This window comes from Pecten maximus, chromosome 16, assembly GCF_902652985.1.
Source record: "Pecten maximus chromosome 16, xPecMax1.1, whole genome shotgun sequence".
In the NCBI taxonomy this organism is placed as follows: domain Eukaryota; kingdom Metazoa; phylum Mollusca; class Bivalvia; order Pectinida; family Pectinidae; genus Pecten; species Pecten maximus.
This window is the reverse complement of record NC_047030.1, coordinates 24063139-24078285: the sequence shown is the minus strand read 5'-3', so window position 1 is coordinate 24078285 and position 15147 is coordinate 24063139. Positions and strand designations below refer to the sequence as shown.

The window sequence follows — 15147 nt, the reverse complement described above, 5'->3', positions numbered from 1 at the left end:
TGAATGTAACCGTACAATGTATTTATAGCCTCATTATAAACTTGATATGTATCCGATGTTGTCGATATAAACTATAATGCTTTATAATAGCATTGTCACATCTGGTCATCGGGCTACACACGGCGGGGATACGGACAGATTTCACAAGATATTGTCACATTGTCGACGTAAACATTCTTGATGAATGTATACCAGACAAAAACAACATGACACCTTTGGTCTTAAACTACAACATCTACATGATGTTGATTTCTTGATAAACCATCTAATGTATGTTAACTAACTCGCATTTTTCATCTTTTGTTATTTGATAGAATATGGGTATAATAGAGGTGCCATTCCGACCCAACCTATCGGTGTCCAAAACAGGGGTGGGTCATGAGACATTTGAAATTCTAGTTTCAGCCTTCTTGGGGAAAATTCTTAAGAAAACCAGTATAGCATTATAACAGATTGAGGTGTTATGTGCAACACAAGGGTTGGTCATGAGACATTTGCATGCTGGTTTCAATCACATTGAAAAAAAAAAGATTGTATAGAGTTTAAACTACATAAGAAACATTAATTTGAATGTTGATATAATGAGGGTGGGGGTTATGAAGATAAGGTATCATAAGATTTAGTTTTTGACAATATTATTACATGTGATACTGGTATTCGCTGTATGATGTGAAGATACACATGCTGCTAAGAACGGACTATTAAGTATGGATGACATCATCAAAAGCTTTAAATACTGAGGATAATGAGATGTGATTGACAGGGCAGAGTGGGATACCATCTTTTATAGTCTTGTCAGCTTAAATCAACCTTCATTTTGTTTGCGTAATATGAGCCCTGTGAATATAATTTGTAGATATGTCTTGATGAAATGTTGTGCACATTGTAGTTACTGAGGCGTTGACTGGCTTGACGGGAAGTCTTGTGTGTATTATGACTAATTACTGCGACATAACCAGGGTGTAGCCTAATTCTTGAATTGTATAATACACTGCACTTCACCTCTTGGTCTATTTATCACTAGTTTGTCTACTTGTATTAAGACTTTGCCCTACGCTGTATATGTGTATCTAGTTGATTGGATCATTGAAATTGTATTTAATACATCCTTTCTGGTTGGCGGTTAAAAAACATATTATATGTACCCTCTAAGCAAAGTAGTATTTGGTCATGATGGTATTCCTGTCTATGGGTAAGGACTGTAGTTTGAATGTTATTTAAAGTCAATCAAATTTGTTTTTCAAACACTTATTGCACCCTCAAGTATGTTAATGATTTGAATTCAAGGATAACATATTTGTATGTATATTCTTTGAGGCCAAATTTTACTAATTGGATACTGTCGAGATTCACAAAAATAAATTGGGTGACAACAGTCCAAAACTGGAGACTTAAAATTTTGTTATAATATACAAAATTATTATCCTTATAATGCATATACATATACCCTCAAAAACAACTTTTATTTTTTGAATAAAAAATCATGTTTATTTTACTGATATGTCGCGATACACAATTTGACATATAAACATTTTAAAACCTGTTTTATTTTTATTTGACTGAAATGTCACCAACGCTCACTACTGTAGATGATCGTGATGAATGTATGTTTAAAGAAATCGAATGTTACTTTTATGAACTGTATCACGTTTTTAATCAGTCAGTGCACTCTCGCTAATGTTTATCTACTTAAGGTTTGTGATTTGTGGCAGACTGTGATAAATAGATCCAATTCACAAGGAAATTCGTGGAAATGTCGACCAGTTTTATTTAAATAATTTACTAGTTCAGTTGCTATGCAGTAGTCTACAGCAGGAAGCTCGTTTTTGTTGTTAATAGTTTGTGAGTCATTGTGAACAAATATATAAAAATAAAAATGTCTTCCACGGTATCCAATCCAATAGATTGATAATATGTACCAAGGTTACGTTTTAAACCCAGGTATAAATTTAGGATTCTTTCAGAACAATCCTAAGCGGTCTTCGTTACTGGTTTTACAGGTAAATGTGAGCTAGTTACGGTCCACTGGTTCTGAATGTAGTGTTATGAACAGTTCTTTTCTGTAGTCATGCAAACCTCATACAGGCCGGCGATGTCTCTCAATGACTTCGTGTCACCGGGTGTCCACAGCTTTATAAGGATTGGAAATATCGGTTCAGCACGAATGGTTTTCAATAAGTAACCATGGAAATTTACCACCGGTGTTTTCATAATGGATATTTTTGGCTTATATTTAATTCAATTGTCATTGGATACTAACTTAGAAATAAGAGCTTTAGGCCATGCACACGTCATTTGGGAAAGTTGGCTATCAAAATTATTGTTATAGTGATGACGTCTTGTCGACACCTTCAGAAAATTTCATTTTGGGCTTGGCACATAAAATAGCTGGTCACAATAAAATTATCTTACTTGAATCGGACACGAACTTTATAAATATTTCTAGTTTGAAATTGGAAGTTTCTTGCAAATACCCATAGGAAGATGGAAATGGGAAAGTTCAAAACAAAGCATACTGATAGGTAAATGATAATTGGAAAGTTTATAATAAATGAAAAATGAATCTGGAATATAATATCATATATTGTGTTCTTTGTTGAATTAATTTCAGAATAAGTAACAAAATGATACAAATGTCGATCTAAATATTTCTGATTCCTTGCTGTGTTTATTAAGTGAGTTTATCGCCCTCTGAACAACCAGTGTCTTTTTGAGGCGGGTTTCCTTGTAGTAGTTGGTGACTTACTCACTGAACAACATACGGTTGACTTGTCGTATGCCATCCAGAACAATTGGGGTAAAGTGCCTTGTACAAGAACACAACCACGACAGTACAGTCCGGCCCGTTTGTCAGCTTCCCAAGAAACACAAACTGACACGGGTTGGGAGTGACGACCCGGGTAGCTGGTTACAGTGATTTCTGTCACAAACCGCCATACAGTTAGTGTGAAATTTCGTTATCAAAGTCGTATATCATCATAATGACAATCACGTGGGTCACTTCTGAATCATTTAATTGTTTCGTTTCTGTTTGATGAACATCATGACCTAGAACAAACAAATAATCGAAATAGAACAATAGCTTTATAACTGGGTTTTGTTTGCAGTTTTCGAAGAGAAATTTGCCCAAGCACGAAACATCCGTAGATATGTTAGGCCACAGGTCACTCACATCTGTATCTTTATCTCCAGTACTGAAAGAATTTTACTCCATCTATCTTGGGAAAAACATTCCGCCAATATTTTTATTGCTGAGAGATATTGCTAGCAGGTCAATTCCCAAAAGTCTAAGCAGGAATAGTGTCGAATTTCCGGCAACGAACCGGAAACTCTCAGTCGATCCATCAGGAGCAAGGAGGTCTCTCGCTAGTGTTTTGATAGTATTGGAAAATTATCATTGAAAGTCGGTATAAATTACTTCAGACAGGCAACAGACCACAGTATAAACACCGCCCATCATTCTCACGGGATAGCGAAAGAAAACAAGTCTATATTTAGACTTGCAAGCACTTTCTGCACATAGACGCAAACATTTGATAGACTAAGATCATTTTGAAGTGAACGCAGTGTTGGGCAGAAAACCAAAACAAGATAAGAAAGAGTTTGAAGAATCATGCAAATATATGATTAAACCAAATATAGATTTTTCTTTCCCAATTATCTTTCATTCCATGCAATCTAATGTACCATGCACCTTTACCGTATAGGGTTCGCCGACCTATTTCTGACATTTTTCCAATACTACTGTTATCTAACACACAGATATCCAAACATTTTTGTTTGTGCAGTGATTATTTGGGATCGGAATGTCAGAATTATAGAAGTATAAAGATGCAAAATATGTTTTTTTACCAGTTGTGTATCAATTTTGGGGTTTAGTTTATTCTTGAGTGACCGAAGGTTACAAGCAAATTGACCATGTTTGTTTAATCACAAGTCTTGAGCATAACGGCTTTTTTTAAATTATAAACCCATTCTTTAGTGAACACAATAAACCTCTATATGCTCTATATATGAGGTGTTCAATATTTAACTTATTACGTCCTTTTATGGCGATAACGGTATTTCTATAATTTGAACGATCAAACCTTTAGTCTGATTTGACGTCACTGAACAGTTCACATCAGCTACGAGATCAGCGTTTCTGATCTATGGCTGCACGGTCTGGTGCCATAGCGTGAAGATTATCGGCTAATTCCGTAAGACCTACATATACCTTCAAATCGACGATTCCAGGCGTTCATTAGAATGAATAAACGTTTTACTGAGTGTCAAGGAAAAGAAATTAACGTTTGTCATTGAATGGCATCGTGATATAACATCCACTGGACCCGACAGGGTGATGTAAGCTCCATTGTCATTGGACCCGACAGGGTGATGTAACCTCATTACCATTGGATCCGACAGTATGATGTAAGCTCCATTACCATTGGATCCGACAGGATGATGTAACCTCCATTACCATTGGATCCGACAGTATGATATAAGCTCCATTGTCATTGGATCCAACAGGGTGGTGTAACGTTTGTTCCATTGGATCCGTTAGACGGTGTGTCAGGAGACAGGTTACGTTTGAGATATGGACACGTGCGTTTGAAGTGTACCTTGGTTTCAGTTTGAAAAAATTGGTTCACATGCTGGAAAAGCACGAAAGGCAACTGTGACTGAGTTTTATCTGATGTCGTTAAAAAGCTGGAGCGATGAAAACGGCATTTAAAGAAACTGGCACATGTAGGAAATACTAAATTGTTATCCTCTAGCTATATAGTTTAGTCTGGCCACAGGTCTCTGGGAGCGTTGGTGATGGCAGTTTCATCGTCGCCTTCTGACTTTTTCTTTTTCTTTAAAAGGCCACTCCTTCGTTAGGACATCAGAAACATGCACAATTTCTGTTGATGAAATCTATGTCCGAACGATGATAATATGAGTGTTTGTGCCTACATGTAATTAAATCAACGCCGAATTGTACAAGAAAAAGGCGTATCGTATACAAATACCGTATGTTTCTGTGGTAATTAGTGATACTTCGGGTCGAATTAATAATTTTCAGGACTTAATACTCGAAGAACTTTGGTTTTGGCTTCGGAACTTTTACTACTTGGAAAAAATATACATTTGCAGTAAGTTATATTTTGATGACCTAAACTTTCTTCAAACGAAGGAATGCCTCTTTAAAATCATAAACTTTAGAATAACCAAATTTAACGTGTAACATACAGGGATAAACTGCTGTCATTTTTTTCGCTCTCAGACACATTTGATCATGTTTATGAACAACAGAAATAGGTTAAAATGTCAAACGAGTTCTTCTAAAATGGAACCATATGTTGCCTATAAATAGCCATGACGTATGGTGTCTTGACATTGACGTGGTCTGTTGTGGTGATGTGATATCATGCTCCAAGATTTTGGTTCGAGAGTATATTAATCACGTTTCAGGAAATGACTTTTAGTCTCTTCAAAACTTAAAACGATTTCGATGCAAAGAGTGTGTTGGCATTCGGCTTGTATTTTGGCTGAACTTAATTTCAAGTTGTTCAAGTGGATGACCTTAACCTTCATTAGAGGTTGCACAACATCGGTAAAATATTAATGTTCTCGAAATGTGTGATATTTTGTGTGTTGCTTCTGTACCTAAAGAATCTTAAACACATGTCAACATTTTATGCAATGTTTCAACTAGTTTGATTAATCTTCAGTTTGCATTGTTATCTACAGGAAAGGCAAATTTCGAGTCAAACTGATTTTTGTAATTAGACAATCGTGTGACGTCATATATCCGTGATGTATTCTTGCATTGTACTCTGGATGCTATTGTTTTGAAATCTAAGAAAACGTACCCGGACATGCATTCCTATGCTATTGAGTATCCATACATGTGTATACAATACCTCAATGTAGAATTGCATTTTATATTAAAATATAAATAATAATGAACTCTGGTATCCAGGACATGTCTGACTCTAACAAGGGGGCGATGATGTGTTATAAGACTTTGGGGGCTGGTGGCCAGTCCACACACCATGCAACGTCTTACATATAAATTGATGAATTACGAAGCCCCTGTATAAATTCAGACTTAGCTATTTGCATTACAACACTGCCGTTTTATACTGCTGTTTTTTAATTCAATAAATAATTAAAAACAGACATGCATAAATCGAGCTAAAATCTATTTCTTACTTTTTAATTAATTCAGTAACACTGTATTTGTTTCTGTTTAAAAAACTATTTTGTTCCCGATAGCTCTGTTTAATCACTGTCTTTAGTTTTGTAGGGCACCACTGAACATAGTTTATTTGACTGCCAACATATGGTAAATGTTAATTTTGACGTGTTAAATATCCCTGGTTATGAAATTAAAGATTACACAAGAAATTGGAGATTACCTTCACAGTTGGTTGTGGGTTTTTTTTCTGTGTCAATAACATTCTACAGTAGATTGAGAACAGCGATGTGCATGTAAAGTGTGTCACGTGACTCCGCCTGTACAACCTGTATAACATTAACACATTCGTCTTGGGCTCATTTGCACATCAAACGACTGGGGTTCAAGTGGTTAGCGACAGGATACATTTGAGGCCCTTTTTAGATAAAATACGGAACCCTTTAAAGGTCGTATATACCTCTGTATGTCACTACAGTCATTTGTGATAATATCCGGAGGGGGTGGTAAGCTCTGCTGGCTGACATTTCGTCCCCGACGTAAATCGTTACCCTATACACCATTTTTAAATTCTAATTAGTGGCACGCACAAAAAAAAAAAAAATTACACATGTATTTCATATTCTTTAAAAAATAACCATTAAACTACAGGGTCAAGCCGCTATCATGATGGGTTGATATTTATAAAAGCCCATTTTTTTATGCACTGACTTCCATATTGTGGTCCCCACATAAACATAATTGTCGGATCATACAAAATGAAACTAAATAATAATAATAATAATAATAGTTTCATGTTAAACTTTTCGACACGTATACCTGTATTTATATAATTAGATTGATATGTCTTCGTCTTCTGCAAAATATTTTGTTCCGGTGTTCAGGCATAGTGTAATGAAAAGGTGTTTTGTTTTTATATTGTCTTGATTAATGCCCGCCGACATTAGAACCAATGACGACAGCATTGACCCATAAAGGAATCGCGTAAACGTTTTGTTAAAAGTTTGTTAAAATGATCGAGCTTTAGCGAGTACTTCCTCTCTCGAGGTTTTTTTTTGTGATTCGTGAGTTGTTGTACTGTTTTGTTACCGGTATGATGGGTAAAGAAATTTGGTGAATAATTTCCCCCTACCTATATTTACTTCATATTTCGCTGAAAACTGAGCCTTTTTGAGAAAATATTTGAGAGTTGATCATTGCCTTTTGGAGTTGCCGTAGTAATCTGCTCGCCCCCAGGATCAACAATTAATGGTGATTAACCAGCCAGGTGAACACACCACGTGGTCCCGCTGAGTAAGACCTATATATCCCGTCATGCCTCATTTTGGGGGTTATTTGTCAGCTTAAGATTAGGGACATAAAAGAAATATGTCTAAAAAACAAAATGAGATTTAACAGATAGTAATGGAATATTATTTTATAAAATGTAAATATATGTCATTTACAGATATTTGAACAAGTTGTCGTATAATTAAAGGGATATGTGGGGTTTTTTTAACAACGCACTCAACAGATATATTCTACATACGGGTAGCTTTCGACCTCTACCAGGTGGCCTTCTTCAGTCCTAACCTTGGTCAGTCAGGGGTTACAGACTAATTTGGTGTGAGAGTCAGTCATATGAGGGATATACGTGAATTGTAAGCTGACGATGCCGTGTCTCGGCTGGCCAGGGTAAAGCGATACATCAGACGGCCTACACCTGTTACACTGGAATGTACGTCGTCCGATTGTAACAATAATCTTTGTCCAAGATAAAAGATTCAATTTTCTTGTTCATCTATATTATGAGTCATTTGTTTACAAACAATATCACTGGGGCTTTGTCCGGGTTTTCTTCCAAAGTCTTCCTTCTTCAGGAAATCATAGATTCCTATTATCTGTAGGCCGAGTTTTACCTGTCATCCGCTTAAATTTGAGATTAGTTTGAAAACAAATTGGGATAATATTATTGCAAATTCCTTACCTGTGTAGGGTGAACTCACGACTTGTGTTTATTGTGTATCGTGTAATAAGGGGGGACAGAGGTGAAATGTTTATCATCCATGTACTAGCATACTAAGGTCACGCAGTTTGTAGCCACATGTGGGATTGTGGCAGGTTGTGGCTGGTTGGACCCTGTCGCTATATATAACACAAATGACGAAGGAAGACAACTTTTTAACTCGTGCCCTGACCGGGCCTCGAACTCACGATCTACGGCACCCAATTGTACGGCTGCGCCACGTGAAAAGAACGTTTCAATGGCGCATACATTGTATATATAAAGGGGAAACAAAACATAGATATAATTGACCTTTACTGATTTTGGTTTCTTGAATGTATCTGATTCCATAATTTATCCCGAACCTGATTTTATATTCTATCCTAAGTGTCGGACGAGGAGGCGATAAACTACTGCTAGAATTTAGGTGAGAAATTTTTTACAAAAATCTGGAGTCCATACAATATGGGCTGTGACTACATTTTTCCGTATGAAATTTCTAGTAGAACATTGCTATATTCTACAACACCCTCATATAAAATGTGTCATTCCAATATTTAGAATAGATTTACATTGAAAGGGTGTAAAATAAACGTGGGTGTAAAATAAACGTCAAAAGCCAGAAGCAAGCACGTCGCGCGCATTCCATATTACTCAGCTCGAGTATCGGTCTAAGGGAGGTAATCCGAACTAGTCTGTCCTGTATTGATCTGTATCGGTGTTTATCCCTCTTGGCGTGTAACAGAGACTACGCCACGGAAACAAACCACCAGAATTACAACTATTCTCGCTGAATATTTTTGAATTGCTGCTGTAGTATTTTTCTTATTTGTGAATGAAATGTGAGCTTCGGATTTTACAGTAAAAATAGAACGAATCTGAAAAAAATACAGATTGATGTTTATGATTGCGGGACGTAACATTTTACAGAAGGAGTTTGGTACCTCTGCTGTGCTTCATGAGTCATTACTTACCGAGTACTTAAATCAACTGAACGTACCTTTACATTGGGAAAGAAACCTGATATCTTCGCAGATAAAAAAAACAACATAAATCCGATAAAAGTTTATAGAAAACGAGGCCGACACTAACTGATGGGACGCCAATCGTCTATATCAAAAAGACGCTTGATCGAGACAGGTGACGTGTAAACTGATCCACCGGAATGATAAAGACGACATTTTGAATTTCACGAAAACCGGAGAACCTATTATCAGAGACGTAATCTTGATAGACCCTATTAAAAAGTGTTAAGTAATCTTGATTAGAAGTTGAAAAGCGAGATGTATCCGATTTATCTTCGTCGATCACCTTTGATGTTAAGAAATATACAACGATGATGTTTCTGATTTCGTCGCTAAAAGGTTATTGTTTGTATTATCTAGTTAGATTAGTGACTCAAGTTTTAAAAAAAAACGAAAAAAAAAGAAAAAAAACAGGAAGAAAAATAATGATAATACCGTGAAACATAAAATCGTTATGAATTAAATGGATATAAATCCGGTATGTAAATTTGTAAATAAAATTGATTTAAAGATCACTCTCGTGCATTTCGGGTATTAAGCACCGAAAGTGCTGCGGTTACTACCCCGTGCAGCAGAGAGTCAAAGTGTACAGCGCCACGCATGCGTCACGCAGTGCGTACGCTCCGGTGTTACGATAAGATGAGATGTTTGTAGAGATAGGAGACACATCGCGACAGGAAAGTCTGATAAGACTCCTGACTTTAGGATGTACCTTCTCCTACTGCTAGATTATGTCATAACCACTTCACTGCCTTCAACTGTTTATAGATCTGAGACAGTGGAATAGAGTCACGTGACACAACCTGCTGGGAGAAAAGTAACAACGGTGGTCGATACTATAGCAACATTCGTCTGGTGTTTGGGACATTTATCAACAAGTAAATACTGTAATATCTGTCTGATAGACACCCATCACGGCAACACATACAAAAAAATGTACGCATTACATCAACGGATTGATTTGAAAGACATTCATCAATATCGCAAAACAAATACATCTGTCCGTCGATAATGAATACGTAGACATTTGAAACTTGATACATCTTTGAGTCGATAGCGTCTGGTTTTTAACTTAAACCTGGAGTTGATACTCAAACGATGTCTTATAGTCATGATATCGGGACGATTTGTGTTATCCCTGATTTTAGACCACTGCATAACTGAGTCGGATTGATAGCTTTGTTGGTTAGAGCGCTGTTTTTAAAATTTTGATTTCCAGTTCGGTTTCTGGCCGATATGGTATATTAATGTGTAGTTTCAGTATGGTTTCGGCCAATTTGGATATTCACGTTTAAAATGTGACATTTTTCTCCACCTGTCGCCTACTTATTATGACTGTAGTAAAATCGGATGTCTGTATGGGCTATGGTAAGGGTTTCTTGTCAATTGTCACCCGCTAACATCATGCGAACCCCATTGGTACATGTACCTTTACATGTGTTACTGAAGTTTCGGCATCCACAAAATGATGACGTCACAGGTACTGCAATACATTGTACCCATGCCGTCAAAGTATTCACGTCGCATGTATTTTTATGTCATGAGTACCCGTCGGGTATATACCGACCCAGAAGTTATGTAGAAAAATATGTTTAACTGAAAATTTTGTATATTATCAATATACTGTAACTATATATCGGTGATTTTCAGAAGGATTGCCACGTGGTAGTTACATGTCAGCGAGGCGTGGCACAGAATTCTTTGACAATTGAGTCTATATATCAGATGGCGGGAAAGAGTAGCTAAAACCTGTTCTGCACGAGCGCTTGTTCAGCGTTTGTAAAACAGCACTCAATTAATTCAAAAACATCAATCCAATCACTTTTATTGAGTCTGAAGGCACGTGGTTAACTTTTACAGTCGTGAAACGACAGGTGACAAACAGCTCACCTTTCATGTCTAAAATCCCTCAGACGAACTCAAGTTAGGTACAGAGTCGTAATGGGTGGAGGAAAACGAACATTTACTGCGGTAGAGCAACCCGATCATCACGCTGATAGGCTAAATATATTTTGTACAAGATTCTTATCAATTCGAATTAAATCGATGATGTCATTTTTCCGAGTGAGAGGTAAACCCTTTGCAGCATCAGCAGCATCGCTGGTTGCTATTTACCTGGGCTATCGGTAGATTACATACGTTCTCCTTCTAACAGCCTGAACAATCTGATTCTAAACACGATTTTGATTATACGACAGCCGTTCTCGACAGAAGCTCAGGTGAAACAAACACCGATAAAGGTCGTGTTTTACCTGGTGACACCTGCGAATACACTTCTTACATGTATCTATCATAAGTCTTATTATCCTCACTCATTCCATTGACCAATCTATCGACGGGAAATGTTTTCTGTCAATACGGATTTCCTTGAGAAAATCACGGGCTTGTTTCCAGGCAGAGTAGATTCAGTTGCTAAGCTGCTCGAATTATGAGCCCAACTTACCTGTTCTTCTCGTGCAAATTAGTAGATGATGAGTTAACAGGATTACGCTGGTCCTCGAGAACTCGCGACCCCGAAAATTGATTAGAAAATATTGATATTTCCTCTATTGCAAAACAAATTACGCTGCCTGCAGTTTGTCTGGAGAAAGCTCATTGTATCCTTGTTTGTCATGGTTGTCCGGCCATATCCGATAGGTTCGCTTAATTTAACCGTATACATGCTTTCTAATCTTTGAAACTGGCAGAATAGGTAGATGTGATGTATTGCTCCTAGAAGTTTCAAAGAGAGTCTTTCAATTTGGAAATGAATTTGAACTGTACATGTATGTTAGCCATTGAAAATGATAACAGACATATCAAATGATGATAGTTGTTGCTGATTTTGGGGCACAGCAATTAAACCATGTACTTTTTCTTTGGCGTGTTCAATGTTCATAGATATACCAAGTGGTCCCCTTATCACCACGCTAGTTCTCATTTGGCGAATGCCGTCAACGAAGCGGAAGACGCTTACTCTTACGAACCACCTGGTCGTATTCTCATTGTACCTTTTCAATGGTCTCTGTGCAAATCTATATTTGTTCTTCATATGAAAATCTATATTTGTTGTTCATATGATGGAGTTTGAGTTTGACTTATGGTTTCATTTTAATTATGCTGTTCTCTGTTGTTTTAAAAAGTGCCAAGTCCTTTGTGTAACATCGAGGTAGTTTTGTAGTGGTTAGGGGAAGTGGCAGGGTGAGTTGGTACGTCTTTTGTATGTAGGGTATATAACAAAGACACGAAGATGTAGAATTACACAAGAAATGCAGAAACAACTTGTAAAGGATTTGAGTTTTGAATAATTCAATATTTCTCTGGTAGGTATGACGTACTCCGTACAAGTGACAAGGAAAGCCGCAGAGATTCCTTGGAGATATTGATGTTTTAGGTGATTGTGGTATAAATACGATTGCGCGGATACCAGGAGCTTCCGCCGGTACACTAACGACTAGCGAGACTTACACCAATGTTATCCATCATGATAACGCCACCCTAGGCATTGATTTGAGACTTAATTTCCCGGAGAGCGCCTGACGTCTATTCGATACACTGAGACTACTCGCGTGCGCTCGTGCCACGAACGCGCTTGATGCTTGACAAGTAGATGATATAATTATAATCAAAATCGGAGTTCAATCAATTGCAAACCCGATCACAACATTGTATGTGCAAAACTACAGAATATTGAGCGGGGTGGTTAAGCCTCCACTACCGGAGATCAATCTGCTTTCAAGTGTATTATCAGTATCAAACACCATTGTTAATCTAACGGCTGTACACGTGATTCATAATCGTGTATCCTTCATAGTTCTAAGTGGTTTTGTTTAATTCCTTAAAGAATACATCTTCATTAAGTAAAATCGATTGGTATTGTTCTTCTATACAACAGGGATTGATTAAATGTTGTCGGTAATTAATTGAAATTAACTGACAAAACGGACGCCCTTAGATAACGATATATAAATATATAAATGAAACAGAGCACATGATTAATTGAATTTAAATCACTTCCTCCGATTGAAATCGAACCCGGGACCTCTGCCTTACTAGACTTCCGCTCAACCGATCGAGCTAAAACAAGATCTCTCTAACCGTGCGTTATATTGCAGTAAGTTCACAATTAAATTGTGTCAAATGCCTAGTATTTCAGTTGTGAAACAACGGCATTCACAACAGCAGAAAATAATTTCTTACAATAGCTAGTCTAAATTCTTTTAGTACACGAACCTGAATAATCCATTCCGGTCGTAGTTTCTGTGGGCGGAATTCACGGGTGGTAATTCATCGCGTTATAAATTTCTCTTTGTTACCTTGGAAACGACTGGTGCCAATAGTGTGTCCCTGGGACATTAAAAAGAAGAGATGCCCACATATCACGTGATACAAATGTCACACGGGAGCGTTCTCCTGGTTGGAAATTACATTACACCGTTGGAAATATTTTATTTCCCGCGTTTTATGTTGTTTTACCCTCGCCATTTGATCGGTGTGAACTCTATTGAATTATATAATTAACCTCTGTGTTTAGCGATCACTGCCATTGTGCAAATAACAGTGAGCCAAAACACACCGTGGGGCATGTGTAGTGGTTGTTTTTTGTTTTGTTGTTGTTTTTTTAAGACATACTGGCTAAAGGAGACGTTCTAAAAGTTTCTGATCGAGGTAGAAACATTGCCATAACTTTGAATTTTCTGTATTTTGCAGTATATTTGATACATAATTTCATCAAGGTTTCCAGAGATCTAAATGTGAAACCAGACACATAAATGACGTTTTATTTAAATAATTTCCCCAAAATTGATGGCGAATTCCCTTGTATTCTAGCTGCATTTGCTTCCATTACAAAATTAGTTTTGGGGAGACTTCTGACAGATATACCCACGACCCCGTCCAATGTCCTGTTGGCACGCAGTGTATGATTAAATTACCATTCTGTAAGGTAGTGTTTTGGTGTTAGACTATAGGTAGGGAGAATCCAATTTGTTTAAAAGTGATATGATGAACGTGACTACGTGCATGTGATGCATTGTCAAGTTCAGTAGATCCCTGGGGATTCCCTCAGTACATTGTCGACTAGACAAAGAAGGAGAAATATTTTTATTTAGCATCAGAAAATATGGAAAGGTTGGATTTTGTTGTACATATTTAATGTTGTTACAGAAGCTTTTAATTAACTACCTTATAGGGAAGGAAATGTCGAAACTAGTATCTTTAAAACGCTGTGACGTAGGCGTTTTTTTCAGTAACTGTCGCCTGAATCTTTAATTAAGACACTCTTGGTCACAGACTCACAATGTTTGGTAAAAGTACAGCATATTTCTTTTGAATGTCGAATTAAATCAGTTTACACTGCTTTTGGTGTAGATACTATTGGCCTAAAGGTATCGTGGTTTCTGTCCAACCTCCAACGGTTCTGTGCCAGTATCCGATCGAACACGGCACCATCAACCAATTACTGGGACGATGGGTCAAGATGGGAATGCTGCATGGACGCGGCAGTGTTATTACTTCTGATACGGGATACACTCGGCGGGCCTGTTCTTTGTCATCTGTCTTGTCCAATCACCCGTACCTGTTTCCGCAGCTCGCCACATTATTGGGTAATTCTGTAACACCGAACCTTCCCAGGAGTCGACCCTATGTCACTGGTTCTACGCCGAGATCAGACCGTGATGGCAGCCCGGGCCTCTGTCCAAGATACTGCCGTATTGATATCACTCTGATCCATATTATGGCCCTGATGGTGCTAATTAATCAGAATCTTTACCGCAATCACATGTCAAATTCTTGGACTCAAGCTGTAATTCCGTTGCTTCGAGAAATTTCTGCAGACGATTATCAACACTGGTGTAGTTCCAACCGCAGCCGGAACTTCTCGGATGTGATTGATATTCACTGATTTCCGAGTGGTCTCAACCGAGCTGCTGTACCGCAAATGTTCATCAATCGGCTGGAACGTTTGTTAAATGATACTGTTCGTTTGAAAT

At 37.5% G+C, this 15147-nt stretch overlaps 1 protein-coding gene across 4 annotated transcripts in view; it reads left to right on the top strand.

The window, feature by feature from the left end:
- LOC117344554 overlaps positions 1-15147 on the top strand; it is a 158022-nt gene that overhangs the window by 102434 nt on the left and 40441 nt on the right. The gene's annotated exons all lie outside the window — the stretch shown is intronic.